The sequence below is a fragment of the Entelurus aequoreus genome, linkage group LG01 (genome assembly GCF_033978785.1).
Source record: "Entelurus aequoreus isolate RoL-2023_Sb linkage group LG01, RoL_Eaeq_v1.1, whole genome shotgun sequence".
Lineage (NCBI taxonomy): Eukaryota > Metazoa > Chordata > Actinopteri > Syngnathiformes > Syngnathidae > Entelurus > Entelurus aequoreus.
In genome coordinates this window covers 65,604,260-65,627,026 of record NC_084731.1, presented here as the reverse complement: position 1 = coordinate 65,627,026, position 22,767 = coordinate 65,604,260, and the positions used below count along the sequence as shown (strand labels likewise).

At 39.7% G+C, this 22,767-nt stretch overlaps 1 pseudogene; it reads right to left on the bottom strand.

Annotated features, from left to right (window-relative positions):
• Positions 1–22,767, bottom strand: part of LOC133655877 (twist-related protein 2-like) — a 65,017-nt pseudogene that overhangs the window by 38,269 nt on the left and 3,981 nt on the right.

Sequence of the window (22,767 nt, the reverse complement as noted above, 5' to 3'; positions counted from 1 at the left end):
TCCCCAACCCCACTCCCAGCCCCCCCCCCCCCCCCCCCCCCGGTCCGTGGGACACATTTTCAAGCGTTGACCGGTCCGCAGCTACAAAAAGGTTGGGGACCACTGTTTTAAAGCACCTCTTCAGTGTTTATAGCTTCACATGGAGATTTTGTTTTGGAGGTCAAAATGCGTCCATTCTCGCTGGTTTAAAGCTAAACGAGGAAAAAACTGAAGTTGTGCTGCTTGGCAACACTGATCCTCTGCTGGACTTGGACTTTCTTAAGAACTCTGTACATCCCACAGCCACCAAGTTTGGAGTCATTATAGACCAGGGTTTTAAATTTGACAAACAAATCAATGCCGTTGTTAAATCAAGTTTTTATCACCTTCGGCTTTTATCAAAGATTAAATCTTTTCTATCTCTGAAACAATTTGAACAGTTCACACCTGCTTCTATCTCATCAGGTCTGGACTACTGGAATCCGCATGACGCTGGAATAAGTCCAAATGCTTTTTCAGGTGTACAGTTAGTCCAGAACTCTGCGGCACCACTTTCAACGGGAACCAAAAAAAAAAGGGAGCACATCACCCCGACTCTCACTTCCCTGCATTGACTTCCTGTTCCAGTTAGAACTGATTTGAACATTTTACTGTTTGTTTTTAAAGGTCTGAATGGACTGGACCCAAAGTACATCACGGACCTCATCCAAATGTATGCTCCAGCTGGCGCGTTGAGGTCCAAGGGCCAGTTCCAACTTGTGGGGCCTAAAAGGAGGTTTAAGACTAGGGGAGACAGGGTCTTCTCTGTTGTTGGCCCTAAACTTTGGAATGTTCTGACCCCTCATGTCAGAATGGCCCCCAAGTTTTGTCTTAAAACCCACTTTTATTCTCTGGCTTTTAAAGTCTTGTGGTGCTCTGTCTTTTATTGTTGTATTCTATTTTATTGATTTATTGTGTATTGTTTTATTCTATTTTATCGATGTATTTTTATTGTTCTATTCTATTTTATTGATTTATTTTTTATTGTTTTATTCAATTTTATTGATTTATTTGTTATTGTTTTATTCTATTTTATTGATTTATTTGTTATTGTTTTCTTTTATTTTATTGATTTATTTTTTTATGGTTTTATTCTATTTTTTTTTTTTTGTTCTAGTGCAGCTAGTCCTGGGACTACCCAGGACTAGCTGCAGTGCGTTCAAACAACCAGCAGGTAGCATCTGTGAGCAAATAATACTGTATCATCTCTTTCTCTTTCTGACTTATCAGGTCGTTCTTCACTCACCCTGAAAATTGAGGCAAAATTAAACTAACATCTGTGTGTGAGTGTACTATATATATATATATATATATATATATATATATATATATATATATATATATATATATATATATATATATATATATATATATATATATATATATATATATATATATATATATATATATATATATATATATATATATATATATATATATATATATATATATATATATATATATATATATATATATATATATATATATATATATATATATATATATATATATATATATATATATATATATATATATATATATATAGTTTCCAAAAATTTCTACAACTCTTATTTTTTTGTGATATAGAGTGATTGGAGCACATACTTGTTGGTCACAAAAAACATTCATGAAGTTTGGTTCTTTTATGAATTTATTATGAGTCTACTGAAAATGTGAGCAAATCTGCTGGGTCAAAAGTATACATACAGCAACATACATGATAAATTCTGGTGATGTAGATAAGTTATAATGAAATCAAATGAGCTTCATGGCATGGCCTCTTAACTTGACGACACCTGTTGACTTCTCTGAGCCCATTTAAATAGGGCTCATGTGATGTAGTCGTTAGACTCGGTTACAAACGCCACAATGGGAAAGTCAAAGGAACTCAGCAGAGATCTGAAAAAACGAATCATTGACTTTGTCAGGCTTGTCCCTGACAGTTTGGTCAAGTTTTAGTTTTTTCTCTGTGTTTGTTTTATTTCCTGTCAGCACTCTTATTTTCAGTTTCCTGTTTGTCTCTCTGAGTGCTGTCCCCTCAGCTGTGGCTGATTGGCACCGGGCCACACCTGGTGCCAATCAGCCAGCTACTATTTAAACCTGCTTTGTCCTCCACTCTGTGCTGGATTATTGTCATTCCTACCTGTCGTGTAGATCGTTACAGCTACTACCTGCCGTGCTACTACTTGTCCTTGTACCTGTCGTCGTAGCGGTAAGCTGTTCCTGTTAGCTATTTGTAGTTTGCTTTCTCCTAGCTCTTTTGTTTTGTGTTTTCTTGTTAGCCATTAGCTGTTTCCAGTTTTTCTGTTTGCTGGTTCCTGTTTTCAGTTTTGGCTATTCCTAGTTCCTGGTTTGGGTTTTTACCTTATATTTTATGAACATTAAATCATGTTTTCCTGGACAATGCCTGCCGCCATCTCTGCATCTTGGGGTTCGTCACCAACACACCCTGACAGACTTGAACAAGTCAGGGAAGTCACTTGGAGCCATTTCAAAGCAGCTCAAGGTCCCAAGAGCAACTGTGCAGGCAATTGTTGGTAAGTATAAAGTGCAAGGCACAGTTTTGTCACTGCCACGATCAGGAAGAAAACGCCAGCTATCACCTGCTGCTGAGAGAAAATTGGTCAGGATGATCAAGAGTCAACCGAGAACCACCTAAAAGCATGTCTGCAATGAATTGGAAGCTGCTGAACACAGGTGTCAGTGTCCACAGTCAAGCCTGTTTTGCATCGCAATGGACTGAGAGGCTACCATGCAAGAAGGTAGCCCTTGCTCCAGAAGCCACACCTTAAGGCTCATCTAAAGTTTACTGCTGATAACATGGACAAAGATAAGACCTTCTGGAGGAAAATTCTGTGGTCAGACGAAACTAAATTTGAGATGTTTGGCCACAATACCCAGCAATATGTTTGGAGGAGAAAAGGTAAGGCCTTTAATCCTAGGAACACCATCCCTACCGTCAAGCATGGTGGTGGAAGTATTATGCTCTGGGCCTGTTTTGCTGCCAATGGAACTGGTGCTTTAAATGGGACAATGAAAATAGAGGATTACCTCCAGATTCTTCAGGACAAGCTAAAATCATCAGCCCGGAGGTTGGGTCTTGGACGCAGTTGGGTGTTCCAACAGGACAATGACCCCAAACACACATCAAAAGTGGTAAAAGAATGGCTAAATCAGGCTAGAATGAAGGTTTTAGAATGGCCTTCCCAAAGTCCTGACTTAAACATGTGGACAATGCTGAAGAAACAAGTCCATGTCAGAAAACCAACTAATTTAGCTGAACTGCACCAATTTTGTCAAGAGGAGTGGTCAAAAATTCAAGCAGTAGCATGTGGATGGCTACCAAAAGCGCCTTATTGCAGTGAAACTTGCCAAAGGACATGTAAGCAAATATTAACATTGCTGTATGTATACTTTTGACCCAGTAGATTTGCTCACATTTTCAGTAGTTTATTCATAAAAGAACCAAACTTCATGAATGTTTTTTGTGACCAACAAGTATGTGCTCCAATCACTCTATCACAAAAAAATAAGAGTTGTAGAAATTATTGGAAACTCAAGACAGCCATGACATCATGTTCTTTACAAGTGTATGTACACTTTTGACCACGACTGTATGTGTGTGTATGTATGTGTGCGTGTATATATTTATATATACATATATATATATGTATTCCCTCTTTATATATACACATATATACACGCATACATTAATACACATATACTTACATACACATATATGCATAAGTACATATATATACATACGCACACACACACACATACTCACACATATAGGCTTCCATACGCACACAGGGCCCAGGGGGGGTTCGGTATCCCAGAAGGCCCAGATATGTATTGTCTGCTAGGCTCGCTCCACCATATGCTTTTATTCTGAAATGAAATATGGCCACGGTGAAGCTTTTGAAGAGGAGGGGGGGGAAAAAAAGTTGTCTTTAAGTTCTTATAACGTAGTCAATTCAATTAGCATCATATGGCGAAAGGTCGGAGCGCTGCCTTGCCAAGGTGCAACACTGTGACCAATCCTCCTGCGGTGTGTTTTGGAAGTCCATAAGCAAAAAGGACGCCATGCTGGGAGTCTTCACCCTCCTGGCGGCTGTTATTGATGTTTGCGCACACAAACACCCACACAGCCATCCCTCCCGAGGAGCCTGGAGTGGCACAAAGGCACACATCTGGGACCCATTTCCCCCCCGCCCCCCGGAGAACTGCTTCCTGTGGGGTATCCACTTAAAGAGTGGTTGGCGGCGTAGGGGCCGAGGGTGCGTGCTAGGTAGGGGGAAGGTCTGCATGCTAATAATGAGGACAGGAGGTGTGGATGACAAGCAGGAGTGTGGCTGGAGACAAAGATCTCCTACGTCGATCACTGCAGTTTTTGTTCAACGTCACCATGCAGACATCCATACCACGTAGGCTTGTCCCGGTACCGGTACCAACATGTACTTCCATACTTTTCTAAATAAAGGGGACCTCAAAAAATGTCATTATTGTCTTTATTGGAACAAAAGATCTTAGGGTACATGAAACATATGTTTATTATTGTAATTTAGTTCTTAAATAAAATAGTGAACATACTAGACAACTTGTCTTTTAGTAGTAAGTAAACAAAGAAAGACTCCTAATTAGTCTGCTGACGTATGCAGTAACATATTGTGTCATTATTCTACCGATTATTTTGTCTACATTATGAGGGACAAACTGTAAAAATGTATTATTAATCTACTTGTTCATTTACTGTTAATATTTGCTTATTTTCTGTTTAACATGTTCTATCTACACTTCTGTTAAAATGTAATAATCACTAATTCTTCTCTTTTTTGATACTTTACATTAGTTTTGATACCACACATTTAGGTATCGATCCGATACCAAGTAGTTACAGGATCATATATTGGTCATATTCAAAGTCCTCATGTGTCCAGGGACGTATTTACTGACTTTATAAACAATAAAAAAGACAAACGATTTTGTGATAATAAAAAATATAGATGTAAACATTGTATTATCGACTATGCACACCTTTTGTACTTGGTATCATTACAGTCCAACTCTGTGTAGATCCACCCATTTGTTTACATTCAGGAACGCTAGCTAGTTGTTAGCAGTGAGCTATTGTATCCTCCTATGGTGTGTAGTGAAGCATGTTTAGCTATTCCTCGTCCTGCAGTGATAATGATACTTGTAAGAAACTTACTTTATTTGTCGCCATGGAGGCGAGGATTAGTGATTTAGAAAGAGCTAAAACACTACAGCCCTGCTTGCAGGGCTTCAGTGTTCAATGAAAAACTAAAGTACTGGTATTTTTGAAAAGCTGCATAGTACCGTTTTTAATCCATTAGTACCACGGTACTTTATTAGTAGCGGTATATCGTACAAGACTAACACAACGTTGACTATGCATACATGTCCAAATTGGTTAAAATAAGTACTTTTGAGCATATTCGGCAATACCGTAATAATAATCATAATTGTGATCATTTTGGTTGGGACGCGGGGGCAGCAGCCTAAGCAGAGAAGCCCAGACTTTCCCCTGGGGGTACTGTATATGTGGCTGCTGAAATTGTTTGTCTAGGCTTGGTGCAATCACGTGTTATATATTGCCCATTTTTTGGTTGGGTTTCACTTTTGTAGCTGTATGTAGAAACGGCAGCTGGTTGCATCCGCTCTTTTATGTCCCTTGTTGCTTCCCTCTTGGTTTTTTTAACCTTTCTTTTCTGGACTTTTTCTACCTGCGCTGCAACCACAACATTTCCCCATGGTGGGATGAACAAAGTCTATCCTATCGTGCTCATTTTCAGGCGGAATGGCGAAAAAAGACATTTCCATGAGCCGCATGTTTATTGTAACGGTCCACTGGCATTGAGGCCAACTGATGGAGACTGGAAATGACCAAAAATAAACCCAAATGCTAACATTACCTCTCAGAGGAGAAGTATGACAAAGTACATCAGGAGGTTTGCTCCTCTTGAATAAAGTCTCCTAATGAAGACTGGCAGCCACATCCTGAGAAGTAAACACACTCCTCCATTGTTGACCTTTATTAGCGCGGCTAGCTGCTTCCGTGCGACACGTTCAAAGCCGTGTGGTTATTTGCAGCTTTTCCAGGGAGACAGGCTTTCACAGAGCAGTTGAAAAGAGGGCATTAAACAACACACTATTTGTTTGTAAGTTTGAAATGTTGGCGATTCAAACTGTGGCACAAAAACAACCTCCAAAAGCTCCATCTGTTGAGAATCACAGAGCAGCCACCAAGCGGACCCTGAGGTGACATTGTTTTCTCAAACCTTGAAAGACGCCATTCTCATACTTACAAACCCGATATCTGCTCCAACGCTGATATTATTCTTGTGTAGCCACGCCTTATCTGCTGGCATTAGGGCATCATTTATCATAATATTTAGCGCTCAAGCTTCCTTCAAACGTCCCAGCTTTCATGTGTACTTGAGCTAATATCCTGGCCCGGCTCCGATTACGCTGTTTTGAGTTCAGGGGTCTGTCCCAGTGGAACTCACAGCTGAGTGGGACTGGCCAGACTGGGGTCTAACTTTTGGACCTCTTTTACAGGCTATGAGTGCACGATAGTGACAAGTGGAACAGGCAGTCGGCATAAGTGTTAGTGTTCCACTTAGGCCCCGTTTACTCTAAGCCGTTCCATCCATCCATCCATCCATTTTCTTCCGCTTATCCGAGGTCGGGTCGCGGGGGCAGCAGCCTAAGCAGGGAAGCCCCCAGCCCCCAGCCACTTTGTCCAGCTCCTCCCGGGGGATCCCGAGGCGTTCCCAGGCCAGCCGGGAGAGATAGTCTTCCCAATGTGTCCTGTGTCTTCCCTGTGGCCTCCTCCCGGTCGGACGTAAGGAGGTGTTCGGGTGGCATCCTGACCAGATGCCCGAACCACCTCATCTGGCTCCTCTCGATGTGGAGGAGCAGCGGCTTTACTTTGAGCTCCTCCCGGATGACAGAGCTTCTCACCCTATCTCTAAGGGAGAGACCCGCCACCCGGCGGAGGAAAATCCTTTCGGTTGCTTGTACCCGTGATCTTGTCCTTTCGCTCATAACCCAAAGCTCATGACCATAGGTGAGGATGGTAAATTGAGAGCTTTGTCTTCCGGCTCAGCTCCTTCTTCACCACAACGGATCGATACAGCGTCCGCAGGTTATCCAGGGTAAATCTCACCTAACCTTATCCGTGTCCACACACAACAATGCCACCGTTTAAGACCCCCTCTCCCCCTCCATCCGCCGGGGCAACGCGACCTAATACGCATGTGCGTAAAATGCGCACGTCATAGTCACCTCCAGTGTTGCTTTGTGTGCAAGTTCTTAAATGTAACTTATCTGAACAATATCCAGTGTTGTGGTATTTCAATTAAGTGGAATGCAGTGTACTGTGGGGCCCTATTATAGTGAATCACACCTGAGACATCATAAATTAATCACATCTTTATTAGACACGTAAACAATGTGATAAAGAACATTTTACATCAATCAAACTAGGGATCTAGATATCTGGTCAGGACACTCCTCACTCTTTTGCCTTCACCTTCATTGTCCATTCCTTTTTGGTGACTTTATATACTCTGGACCTAGACGTTGAGTCTGTGACATACATGGCGGACAATAACTGATACAGTCTGCTTTGCCAGTCCAAAAGCATTTGCCGTTGTCCGTAGTCTTCACTCAACGGCCAGGTAATGCAAAGCACACTCTACCTTTTTTTATCACATCCACGGTAGCCCGCATTCTCGTTGTCTCTCCTTGGCCGAATGGAGAAAGTTTTTCGGTAAGTAGAATCACAGCTGACCTGGACATTGGAAAGTTCTCTTGCCATCTGAGAAGTGTTGTATCCCAAATAGCTGCAATCGCTTTCTCTTAAGGTATTCATGTGTGATTTCCACAAGCGTCTGTACATGTAGAAGAAGGAGAAACATGGGCATGTCTGGATGACTCGCCTCCATATTTCCAGTGGTTAGCTCCGAGTTACGAAAGCGCTTTATTATGAAGCTGGCTGTGGCGCGTTCTTTCTGACGTCACTTCCTGTGTGGGGCGCGGTCTTTCTGGCGTCACTTCCTCTCTGAACTCCGTTTTTAAACGATCAACGAGTCCATACAAAGCTAAGAGCCGGAGATTCAAGAAATACACGGCGCACTTACCCGTCTAAAAATTTGTCCGAGGAGGGGGACCTTAAATGATGGTTTAGTGTGGCTGAAACGGGGCTTAGGCTAAATAACTATTCCTTTAAAGGGTTATCCGGCTTAGTGTAGACATAGCCCTAGAATGTGCTACAGTCACCGCTGAGGACTTGGGGCCTGATTCACTAAAGGTTTGTGTGGACTAAAACACGTGCAAACTTGATAGCTGATCTACTAAACGTGTGCAAAGTGGCTGGCGTCGGTTAGGTGAACAGAATAAGGCATGCAATCCATTTTGCGCCTTTGTCTTCATTAATATGCACAATACCGTATTTTAATACTATATTTTCCGGTGTATAAGCCACAAACACTAAATTTAGACTTTGTTTCGGGCCCAATTTTAATGGATAATTGGAAAAAAAACATTTTCCCATATATATCGTACATTTTAGTGGGGCTTTTTTTTTTTTTTTTTACAACTGGAGTGCGGGTCAGTCTTCTAGCCATCCATTACGTATCTACTCGTATGAGTTCTTCATTCATCCGTTTGTAAGTTTCACATTTTGACGAAAACAATTCATACTTACTAAAGCGTCCCACGTGTGAGGTCTGTAGGAGAGTTTTCATGCATATTTGTAAGTGCATCGTAATGTAATGACGCTAGCGTCATTAACATGAGCTAATATGCTAACACGTTTGCGAGTGTCTGTGTTAGTATTATTAACTTACAACGGCATTCTTTTTGTGTTGTTAAAGTTTCGTAAATTCACCAAAACGACACCTTGAAGTTATGGAGTCTGTTTAGCTGATTGGAGAGCTAGCTTGCGCAGCTAGTGGGTCCACGAGCATGACTTCTGTTTTGTTTGATCATCCGTTTTACTGCCGTGTTACAGACAACGTTTGGAAACAATTAAGGTATGTAAATAAACATTGTCACTTATTTCATAGTTCTGGAACAAAAAATGACATCCACAGGTAAAATCCACCCAAAATAGACAGAGCAGTAATTTAAAGCTAAGTTTGAAATGCCCGCTTTTTGAAGGATCAATGAAATATGTCTGCCAGATGCATTGCTGCAGGTAAAATTTCTGCTAGCGTCATCCTGACCTTCCAAACCCTACAAACTGGGTCTGCTAGCTTCATTTTGGCCTTCCACCTGCCACAGCCTGGATCTATCCTGGCCTTACACTGCCTACAGACTGGGTCTGCTAGCTTCATCTTAGCCTTCCACTGCCTACAGACTGGGTCTGCTAGCTTCATCTTGACCTTCCACTGCCTACAGACTGGGTCTGATAGCTTAATCTTGGCCTTACACTGCCTACACACTGGGTCTGCTAGCTTTATCTTGACCTTCCATTGCCCACAGGCTCGGTCTGCTAGCTTCATCTTGGCCTTCCACTTGCCACAGCCTGGATCTATCCTGGCCTTACACTGCCTACAGACTGGGTCTGCTAGCTTCACCTTGGCCTTCCACCTGCCACAGCCTGGATCTATCCTGGCCTTACACTGCCTACAGACTGGGTCTGCTGGCTTCATCTTGACCTTCCATTGCCTACAGACTGGGTCTGCTAGCTTCATCTTGGCCTTCCACCTGCCACAGCCTGGATCTATCGTAGCCTCAGACTGGCTAAGGCTGGGCCTCTGCTAGCCTTAGCTTGGCCTTCCAACTGCTGTAGTCTGGACATCTGAATTTAGAATATTGGACCTGGGTAAGTAGTAAAACAATTTAACAATGACTTTGACACAAGCTCTCTATTTAATATTCATGCTTTTTTCCTGGACTTGTTTTCTGCAATTGTGGTGGGGTACCTGACCAGGTGCTCCACCAACCTTTAACTCTACTGACCACAATAACAATCACCTGGTCCTTCCAAACTACAGAACTTACATAAGTGTTATTGATGTCCTCAAGTGGGTCAGTGCTAAATCATTCTGACCAGCTTCATTCATGGTGTATTTATGTGTTTAATAGATGATTTACTTCTTCTGAAACCACACATTCTGACTTTGTAAAGCCAAATAATGTTTTCATTGGGTTACCTAGCAAAAAAAAAAAGGAAAATCTTTATATTGCTCTTACTTTTGCTGTGAGGCAATGTGCAACCAAATCCAGGCCTAGTTGTATACAACATCAGTAGTCCTGATGAATTTAGAGCCAGGTCAGGTCTCGGTTTAATTCATTCAAATATTTCAGTCTACTGCCAAAATTAGACTGTGTCCAAATCTGGATTCAAACAACCAATGCAGACATCTTTATCCTATCAGAGACGTGGCTAAGTAAAGCAGTCTCTGACAAGGACATTGTTAAAATGGATATAATGTCTTCAGATTGCAAAAGGTGGAGTATGTATATAAAAAAACAATGTAACGTTACCTTTTTATCTTCACTGTCAATCAATAAACCATTTGAACTCCTTGCTCTGCAGCTTGAATTCCTACATGGCCAACCTCTCGCAACTGTAGGGTGTTGTAGACCTCCACTGAAGCCCTGGTCTCTCTTGGGTTGAATTCTAGTTAACTTCTCTTGGTTAACTTCCTCTTCTGATAACCTTAAAGCTGTATCTCAGGGCAGTCAATCCTTTGCAACTGGACTGCTTGGTTTGTCTTGGAAGACATTTCACCTCATCCGAGTAGACTTCATCAGTTCATGATCATAGACTTAGATTGGTCAGATCTAGTCTTGGACTTAGATTGGTCAGATCTAGTCTTACACTTAGATTGGTCAGATCTAGTCTTGGACTTAGATTGGTCCGATCTAGTTTTATACTTAGATTGGTCAGATCTAGTCTTAGACTTAGATTGGTCAGATCTAGTCTTAGACTTAGATTGGTCACATCTAGTCAGACTTAGATTGATCACATCTAGTCAGATTTAGATTGATCACATCTAGTCTTAGACTTAGATTGATCACATCTAGTCTTAAACTTAGATTGCTCTCATCTAGTCTTAGACTTAGATTGCTCACATCTAGTCTTAGACCTAGATTGGTCACATCTAGTCTTAGACCTAGATTGGTCACATCTAGTCTTAGACCTAGATTGGTCACGTCTAGTCTTAGACTTAGATTGGTCACATCTAGTCTTAGACTTAGATTGGTCACGTCTAGTCTAGCGGCTGGTGCCAAAACCTCAATTGGCTTCATCAGTTCATACTCATAGACTTAGATTGGTCAGATCTAGTCTTAGACTTAGATTGGTCAGATCTGGTCTTAGACTTAGATCGGTCAGATGTAGTCCAGCGGCTGGTGCTAAAACCCCAAATATTTATACCCGGATGAGCGGCAAAACGTCTTCTAAGACAAACCAAGCAGTCCAGTTGCGATTGATTGAATGCCCTGAAATGACCATGACCTGGATGAATGAGAACCTTCACAGACTTAAAGCTGAATGCAACTCACTAAATTTAACTCAATTAATCACTTACCCAACTCCACCAAATACTAAAAAAACACCAAAATCTTCTTTAACTAAAACTAAACAACGCTCCCTGTAAGTACACTGATACTGGGGTGTTTGTCAATGACTTGAGTGACCATTGTACAATTGCAGCTGTAAGAAACTGCAAGCTTCCAAAATCAAAACCCACTATTACATGCGAGAGAGATGTTAAAAACGTTTGCCTCGCAGCTTTTATATATACGACTTAGCTGCCTTTTAGTGGAACATAGTTGCTTTAATTGATGATGTTGAGATAGCGTTAGAATACTTTTATAATGAATTTCAATAAACATGCTCCCTTTCGAAAATGTAGAGTTTAAGGTCCAAATAATCCCTGGTTTTCCTCTGAAATTGGAAACCTTCTCAAAGAGAGACATTGCTTGGGCCAGGGCTCGAAAAACAAAGACAGAGGATCACTGGCTCAGCTTTCGCCAGCTTAGAAATAAATGTACTTAGAAATAAATGCACTTTGCTTATTAAGAGAACCAAGGCCGCATTTTACCTGCACGAGTGCAAAAAACATATAAATGACCCCAAAAAGTTTTGGCAAACCATAAAAGCTTCTTAAAATCATGTGACAACAAATGACTTTTCCAAGTCCTTTAATTACTCAATCTGGTATTTTGTCTAATAAGACAGCTATATCAAATAGTTTTAATGAGTATTTTATTTCTGCCTGGTCCTTGTTTGCGTCGTTGAATCCTTAATTGTCAAATGTTGGTCTGACTAATGCTAATATACCAAATACGCCGCAGGCTACTGATTTTGTTGCTGAGCCTCTCTCGCATATTTTTAACCTAAGTCTAAAAAGTGAAAGCGTTCCAAAAATCTGTAAATCGGCCTTTGTTATTCCCCTGCTAAAAGGGGGCGAACCCACTATTATAAATAATTACAGACCAATTTCTAAATTATGCATTTTAGCAAAATTGTTTGAGAAGATCATCAGTAACCAGCTAAAGGATTTTTTTTTTTAGAATCAAACAATATTTTATGTGTTTTAATTATGTTTTAGAAAACAACATAGTACTATTACTGCTGCTCTTAAGGTCCTAAAAGATTTAATCGAGGCTGTAGACGGCAAGAAATATTGTGTGGTCCTATTTATTGATTTGTCCAAAGCATTTGAGCCAGTAGACCACGGTCTGTTCATTCAAGACCTTCATCACATTGGATTGTCTAAAACTGTTCACAGACTATCTTTCCAGCCGAACACAAGGTGTACAGGTGGCTGGTACCACCTCTTCATTACTGGACATTACCAAAGGAGTTCCGCAAGGCTCAGTGCTAGGACCCATTTTATTTTCTATCTAGATAAATACTCTTGGTAACAATTTGTCAAATGCAATGTAGCATTTTTATGCAGACAATAGACTTAGACAAACTTTAATGATCCACAAGGGAAATACCATTATTGATTGCTGTTCAACCTCCATCACTCAGGCTTTTGAGTTTTTTACAAGCTGCATTTAATGTCATCCAGGCTTGCTTATTTAATCTGAAATTGGTTTTGATTACAGATAAAAGCAAGCTAATGGTTTTCTATCATTCAAAAAACATTCCAAATATTGTAAGGAAACCCTATAGAGCAGGTCTTCAATTACAAGTTCTTGGGTTCTCTTGACCAGGAGCTTTCATTTAAAGCCCATATTAACAACTCGGTCTCTAAGCTTAGGGTAAACCTTGGTTTCTTTTTTAGAAATAAAACCTGCTTCTCTCTTAAGGTCAGGAAGAAATTAGTGACAGACACTATCTTGGCCAATAATTGATTATGGAGACTTGCTTTATTAAAATGCCTCCAGTCCTTGGACACTGTTTTTCATTCAGCACTAAGATTTGGTACTGGCTGTCTTCGTCTGGACCACCACTGTCAACTGTATGTGAAATGAGACTTATCTTCATACACACATACACACATTGGCTGACTATCATTTATAAGGCTCTTTTAGCTTTAATGCCTCCATACTTGGGAGAAAAAACAGCTCTTACGCATTACGTTCTAACAATTAGTATGCTTTAAAGGCCTACTGAAATGACATTTTTTAATTTGAACGGGGATAGCAGATCCATTCTATCTGTCATACTTGATCATTTCGCGATATTGCCATATTTTTGCTGAAAAGATTTAGTAGAGAACATCGACGATAAAGTTCTCAACTTTTGGTCGCTGATAAAAAAAAGCCTCGCCTGTACCGGAAGTAGCGTGACGTCGTAGGTTGAAAGGCTCCTCACATTTCCCCATTGTTTACAGTGCAGCGAGAGCGATTCGGACCGAGAAAGCGACGATTTCCCCATTAATTTGAGCCAGGATGAAAGATTCGTGGATGAGGAACGTGAGAGTGAAGGACTAGAGTGCAGTGCAGGACGTATCTTTTTTCGCTCTGACCGTAACTTAGGTACAAGGGCTCATTGGATTCCACACTCTCTCCTTTTTCTATTGTGGATCACGGATTTGTATTTTAAACCACCTCGGATACTATATCCTCTTGAAAATGAGAGTCGAGAACGCAAAATGGACATTCACAGTGACTTTTATCGCCACGACAATACATCGGCGAAACACTTTAGCTATGGAGCTAACGTGATAGCATCGGGCTTAACTGCATATAGAAACAAAAGAAATAAGCCCCTGACTGGAAGGATGGACAGAAAATCAACAATACTATTAAACCATGGACCTGTAAATACACGGTTAATGCTTTCCAGCCTGGCGAAGGTTAACAGTGCTGTTGCTAACAACGCCATTGAAGCTAACTTAGCAACGGGACCTCACAGAGCTATGCTAAAAACATTAGCTATCCACCTACGCCAGCCAGCCCTCATCTGCTCATCAACACCCGTGCTCACCTGCGTTCCAGCGATTGACGGAGCGACGAAGGACTTCACCCGATCATCCGTGCGGTCGGCGGCTAGCGTCGGATAGCGCGTCTGCTATCCAAGTCAAAGTCCTCCCGGTTGTGTTGCTGGAGCCAGCCGCTAATACACCGATCCCACCTACAACTTTCTTCTTTGCAGTCTTCATTGTTCATTAAACAAATTGCAAAAGATTCACCAACACAGATGTCCAGAATACTGTGGAATTATGAGATGAAAACAGAGCTTTTTGTATTGGATTCAATGGAGTCCGAATACTTCCGTTTCAACGATTGACGTCACACGCATACGTCATCATACATAGACGTTTTCAACCGGAAGTTTAGCGGGAAATTTAAAATTGCACTTTATAAGTTAACCCGGCCGTATTGGCATGTGTTGCAATGTTAAGATTTCATCATTGATATATAAACTATCAGACTGCGTGGTCGGTAGTAGTGGGTTTCAGTAGGCCTTTAACTGTTCCTCGTGGACGGACTGACTTTGGCAAAAGAGCTTTCAGCATTGCTGCCCCTCTGGTATGGAATACATTACAAACAAAACTGAAACTGAACTACTTCCATTTGGAGCCGTTCGTTCTATCCTGAGGGACAGGCAGCGTGAGACGTTTGCACAGTGTTTTTAAAAGGTGAAAATCTTAATCGCTTTACAGTTCTCTTTTATGCATTTTAAAATGTATGTTTCAATGTAATACTTTTGTGAAATTGCTCAGTGACATGTGCTCTTGGCCAGGTCACCCTTGTGAAAGAGATCTTGATTTCAATGGGGTTTCTTATCTGGTTAAATAAAAGGTGTGTGTGTGTGTGTGTGTGTGTGTGTGTGTGTGTGTGTGTGTGTGTGTGTGTGTGTGTGTGTGTGTGTGTGTGTGTGTGTGTGTGTGTGTGTGTGTGTGTGTGTGTGTGTGTGTGTGTGTGTGTGTGCGTGTGTGTGTGTGTTAATCTCAACAGTGAGTGAAAGTTGACAATGTTGATTCTGACTGTCCTTCAATCCGGGTAACCTCCCTTTTTTTTCTTTGTCTCCACAGACAAAACTTTTCATTTCTTTGGTTGTTTTGGTGCTTCGGCATCATAGCAGTAATTGCACGTAGGCGTTCTTCTTTTAGTTTTCTGGCGGCACGTAGGTGTTCGCATCGACTTCCGTTTTTTTAACAAATGGGGAAAGGGAGAGTGACGTATGCCGTAAAGCAAGTCAGCGCATTTGTAGTTTTTTGTGTGGCAGAGTTCCTGCCAACCCTCCTCAAAGTCACGATACAGACCCCCTCAGGCCATGGCACAGGTGTCATTGAACTACCGTAATTTCCGGACTATAAGCCGCACCTGACTATAAGCCGCACCAGCTAAATTTAGGGGAAAATACAGATCGCTCCATATATAAGCCGCACCCGACTATAAGCCGCAGGGTTTTGATGTGTAATTACCGTAGTATATAGGGGTTCCTGCTACCACGGAGGGGATTGTCGGGACAGAGATGACTGTTTGGGAACGCAAAGCGTCCCATTTATTAACAATAAATCTTTCAATCATTCAATCAAACGTTCACATCTTTGACATGGCGAACAGCATTCGTGCAGAGTACAAATAATACAACGGTGCAAAGTAATACAAAGTGCTCGCCTGTACGTTATCAAAATAACCAGCCTACCGGTATATGAAAAATCAGTCTTTAATCATTGTGTCATCGTCTTCCTCCTGTGTACTAAAACCACCGAAATCCTCTTCGTCGGTGTCGGAGAAGAACAGGCCGTAAATAAGCCGCACCCTTGTATAAGCCGCAGGGACCAAAACGAGGGGAAAAAGTAGCGGCTTATAGTCCGGAAATTACGGTAGTTGTAAGTCAATGTATCATCCCAAAAGTTATGAAAATATTTTCTGAAGGTTGAAAAGTTACTCAGTGCTGATTTAAGAGCAGGGAAGTCCGGAAGTGGTGATTATTTTTTTGCTTGAAACGTCACATCAGTAATCATGAACCAGCGCGGCAAAAACGTGATGAAAATAATAGTTTTAAATGCTTTTTTTTTTTTTACCCACACTATGTCGGAAAATGGGCTGCAGTTCTGTAGCTGAGGTCCCACCAAGAGGGGGAGGCGCATCGAGTACATTGAGTTAGTTACCCGTTACTCCAAAACTCATTCATATTATGGGAAATGGCTGTCAGATTAATTTTCAGGAGCAGAAAAATGCATAAAAACATCTTGTTGGGGAATTTTTTGTCATTTGGACGCTGTGGGACCTCCTAGCATTTTAGAACCATTAAGTGTTGAAAAAAAAAATTGCCTATAGTTCCGTCTATTTTCTATATCGCTTATTATATCGTATTCATTAGGTTCACAGATGAGACGGAGCCTATCCCAGCTGACTCCAGGTGAGAGCCAGGGTACACGCTGGACTGGACAGCAGCCAATCACGGAGCAGCTTTTAGACCAACAACTATTCACACTCATGTTCACACCTATAAACAATCGAGAATCTCCACTTCGCCTCTAAATAACCCGTATACAGTATCTAAATAACCCATATGCAGTATCTAAATAACCCATATGAAGAAACAAAACGGTATCAAATCTCACGGTATGAGATGATCACGGTATCAAGGCCAGGGTATATTATTGTGGAATTATCCAAAACAAAAAAAGGCTTGGTAAAAATGCCACAGAGTGTAAAATGAAGTGTCAGGAATGTTGAGGATAAACACACTTCCTGTATTTGAACACAAACATAATGCTCAAATGTTCTAATCATATTATTTACTACAAACATGATTTTTTAAGTGCAAAGAATAGTGCAGGGACATCCACTGTTTCAAGCAGATGATATTATTTAAAAAAACAAACTTAGTTGCTTTAAAGTGACCATGTAAACATCCGGTGTAAAACAACAATGGTCCACTTTAGTGTCTTTCAACTTTTACTTATTGACAAGTGTCCTCCACAGTGGACATGTTTATGTAAGTCTGGAATTTTAAATTGGAGCATCGGGTTAACTCCGTTGTACAATCTAGTTTTTATCACCTAAGACTTTTAGTAAAAATTAAATCAGTTTTATCTTTTAACGACTTTGAGCGGGTAATCCATGCTTTTATTTCATCAGGTTTGGACGACTACGACTTCCTCCACGTTGGAATGAAGCAGGCCTCAATGGCTCCATTGCAGTTAGTCCAAAATGCTGCTGCTGCTCACCTTTTAAGTGGCACTAAAAACATGAAGACATTTTAGCATCCCTTCACTGGCTCCCACTTCCTTTTAGAATGCATTTGAAAATATTGTTGTTTGTTTTTAAATCTTTTAACGGATTAGCGCCACAATATATGTCAGACCTTTTAAAAATGTACACCCCAACAAGGTCTCTGAGGTCAGCTGATCAGTTTCTTCCTGTCGTCCCAAAAACCCATTTAAAATCCAGAGGTGATGGTGCATTTTCTGCTGTGGCTCCAAAACTTTGGAACAATATCCCTATTGTTATTCATTTATTGACTTTCAAATAATGTCTTAAAACATAGTTTTACTCTTTGGCTTTTAAACCAGGATGAGAGTTGTGTGATTTTAGTCTATTTTATTTTCTCTGATGTTTTTTATGTATTTATACTCTTTTATAGTTAAATGTTTTATATCAGCATTTTTCAACCTTTTTTGAGCCAAGGCACATTTTTTGCGTTGAAAAAATGCGGAGGCACACCACCAGCAGACATCATTAAAAAACGAAACTCAGTTGACAGTAAAAAGTCGTTGTCGCAATTGTTGGATATGACTTTAAAGCATAACCAAGCATGCATGACTATAGCTCTTGTCTCAAAGTAGGTGTACTGTCACCACCTGTCACATCACACCCTGACTTATTTTGACCTGTTTGCTGTTTTCCTGTGTGTAGTGTTTTACTTCTTGTCTTGCGCTCCTATTTTGGTGGCTTTTTCTCTTTTTTTGGTATTTCCCTGTAGCAGTTTCACGTCTTCCTTTGAGCGATATTTCCCGCATCTACTTTGTTTTAGCAATCAAGAATATTTCAATTGTTTGTATCCTTCTTTGTGAGGACATTGTTGATTGTCATGTCATGTTCGGATGTACTTTGTGGACGCCGTCTTTGCTCCACAGTAAGTCTTTGCTGTCATCCAGCATTCTGTGTTTGTTTACTTTGTAGCCAGTTCAGTTTTAGTTTCGTTCTGCAAAGCCTTCCCTAAGCTTCAATGCCTTTTCTTAGGGGCACTCACCATTTGTTTATTTTTGGTTTAAGCATTAGACACCTTTTTACCTGCACACTGCCTCCCACTGTTCCCGACATCTACAAAGTAATTAGCTACATGCTGCCACCTACTGATATGGAATAGTATTACACGGTTACTCTGCCGAGTTCTAGACAGCAACGACACTCTACAACAACACATAATTTGCCGACTATAATTACAGGTTTGAAAAAAATATTTTTAACCCAAATAGGTGAAATTAGATAATCTCCCACGGCACACCAGACTGTATCTCACGGCACACTAGTGTGCCGCGGCACAGTGGTTGAAAAACACTGTTTTATATGACTTACTCTACTAGTATGTATGTCTCAACTTCTGTGCAGCACTTTGTCAAACTTCTGTTGTTTTTTTTAAATGTGCTATATAAATAATTGGATTGGATTGGATGTTGTTTCTCAGAAAAGTAAACTAACAATTGAACTTGTAATCATGTAAATACCTCACAAACTGATGCTTGGCTTCAAATCTATTTTCTGTATGAGGAGGCGGCGACTTGTCCATGGTGTCCGCTGCCTTCCGCCCGAGTGCAGCTGGAATAGGAATATGGAATATAAAAAAAATAATAACAGAAGAAATTAACAAATAAAAAATTGGTTTGACGAAAACAGACTATCTTTGAATCTCAGTAAAACTAAAATAATGGTATGTGGTAACAGTAGAAAAGAGCATCATACACGAACACAAATAGACAGAGTAGACATTGAAAGGGTAAAAGAAACCAGATTTTTGGGAGTATTAATAGATGATCAAATGAACTGGAAATCTCATATACAAAATATACAATATAAGGTGGCAAAAAATATTTCAATAATGAATAAAGCAAAATACGTCCTGGGCCAAAAATCCCTTCATATTCTCTACTGCTCGCTAATGTTACCATATCTGAGTTATTGTGCAGAAATATGGGGAAATAACTACAAATGTGCGCTACATTCGTTAACCGTGTTACAAAAAAGATCAATTAGACTGATACATAATGTTGGATATAGAGAACATACAAACCCTTTTTTTATTGAGTCAAAAATATTAAAGTTTGATAATTTGGTAAAATTGCAAACAGCTAAAATGATGTACAAAGCAAACTATAACCTGCTACCAAAGAATGTACAATAATTATTCTCTACTAAAGAGGAGAAATGTAACCTTAGAGAAAAATCTAATTTAAAACATGTGTATGCACGTACATCACTTAGAACCTTTAGCATATCAGTATGTGGAATTAAATGATGGAATGGATTAAGTAAAGAAGTTAAACATTGTACTGATATGATCCAGTTTAAGAGGTTGTTCAAATTAATAGTGCTTACAAAGTACAAAGAAGAATTATGAGAAATGCTTTCAACCTTATTGACATATTCTTAACATAACATATTCTTCTTCTCAGTATGTTAATAATGACTGACTTAATCATATATTACAAAACTGTTGTATTACTCATTCACGGATGTCATTTTACTATTAAAAAAAAAGTCAGTAAATGAATGTATATATTTGTAAACGCTCTGAAGTGGGAAAGGGGTAGGATTAGAGCTGCAACTAACGATTCATTTGATAATCGATGAATATGTCGATTATTACTTCGATTATTCAATTAATAATCTGATAAGAGACAAACTACATTTCTATCCTTTCCAGTATTTTATTGGAAAAAACCCAGCATACTGGTGCCATGTTCTTTCAACTTGCCAAATAAAACAAGGAATATGCTACAAAAATGCACACTTTTGACACCCCTGCTATAGATAATAAAAAATTCAATCTGATAAATCTATCGATAAAAAGCATGCGCGTTTATCACAACTCTCTCGCTCTCTGTCTCTGCCCCTCCCTCACCAATGCTGCTGCTCGCACAATTTGTTTAGTTTTCAACCCCTTCTTAACCCTGAACGTACATTGTTAATACACGCAACCATAACTCAAAATGCCGGACATTTGAGGCATTTAAGAAACACCGCCCGGACATGTCCGGTGAAAAGAGGACGTATGGTCAGTCTATCCTAGCCCGAACGGTTTCACCGGACATGTCCTCTTTTGCTAGCATGCTAGCAGCTAACGGGCTAGGATAGACTGACCATACGTCCTCTTTTCACCGGACATGTCCTCTTTTGCGGGGCTGTCAGGGCGGAGTTTCTTAAATGCCTCAAATGTCCGGCATTTTGAGTATTGTTTACACAACATGCAGTACGCTACTTAATATGTCCGTGTGGAAACTCGTTCGGTACACCTCCGCACTGAACCGAAACCCCCGTACCGAAACGGTTCAATACAAATACACGTACCGTTACACCCCTATTATTTTGATTATTGTTTCTCAGCTGTTTGTAAATGTCGCAGTTTATAAATAAAGGTTAAAAAAATTTAAAAAATAAAAACATAGCCTCAGCGCAAGCGCATAGCATAGATCGCCAACTATTTTTATAATCGATTTTAATCGATTAGTTGTTGCAGCTCTAGGTAGGATTAAATTAGCTTTGCTTCTTCCTACTCCTTTTCGGACATGATGTAAAGTGAAATGATATGAAATAGTGTGATGTATTATGCTGTAAGTGTGTTCATGTTCGAAATAAACTAAATAAAGAAAAAAAGAAAAAACAAGAATAGGCTCCAGCCCCCGCGCAGCCTCCAGAGACAGGCGGTGGGGAAATAGATGGATGGATTGAGGATTTATCAAGCACTTTTTTCACTTTCCTCATATTGCCCAAGTTGAACATTTTGGGGTGATTACCTCCGTGACCGGGTGGTCACCCGCTGGTTCTGGTTCTGAAGTGGCGCGCTTCAACTTTACCTCCATCAAAGAGGTTGTTTTCACCACGGTTTGTTTTTCTGTTTGTTAGCAACGTAACTCAAACGATTATGGATGGATTTACAAGACAATTTTTAGGAAACGTCCCAAAAAAAAATCCTCTCATCGACTAGGAACACACTTCACTTGCGGTTTACGCCGTGCCACGCCCCCAACCTTGGCGCCCAGCACTGCGCAGAGGATTCTGGGAGATGTAGTTTAAATCTGACCCGCCCAACGCTAAAGCGCTGGAAAAAAACTACTGAAGTTTTTGTTTGATACCGTCGGGCGTCTTGATACGATTGTGAAGACTTCGAAACCGTTTAAAAAAGAATTAGAACTTTATGTTAAAACACTCTCTACCTCTAACATCCAAAAAGCTGTGAAAATGATGATGCTTTGGATATATATATATATATATATATATATATATATATATATATATATATATATATATATATATATATATATATATATATATATATATATATATATATATATATATATATATATATATATATATATATATATATGTATATGTATATATATATATATATATATATATATATATATATATATTTTATATATATATATACCTGTATGTGTGTGTGTGTATATATATATATATATATATATATATATATATATATATATATATATATATATATATATATATATATATATATATATTGCATTCTATTTTAGTTACTTTATTGAGTTTACAACCCCCTGGTGCTGTTTTGTACTGTTTTTGTACTTATTTTGTTTATTATTTCTCAATTGTTTGTAAATGTTGCAATTTATAAATAAAGGTTTATAAAATAAAACAAAATAAACGAAAAACCGCGGTATCTCCAAAACCGTTACACCCCGAGGAACGATGCAAAACCATCACTCATTTAATATTGTATTAATGTTATTTAATAGTTTAGAACATTTAAAAAATATTTGAAAACATTTTTTAAATAGCGAAAAAATATATGTGCTTTATTTTCTTTTGCGTAATTTCAATTGATTTAAAAAGTATTCCTTCTTGTTCCAATGTGCAAGTGAGCAAAACACACACTTTGTGTAGGGCCCCGCCATCCATGCATGACATTTGACACATATTCCTTCCTATTCTGTCATTGATAAGAACATAATGGCAGATTTGTGCAAACGGTTTTAGTAACGCTGGGCTGCTAATTGGACTTGCAGAGATTGAATCCCCGACCAGGGTTGTGGCGCTTTCATTATTTGCACTAAAAACATACGTTTCCCATTCCTTCGTTTTAGT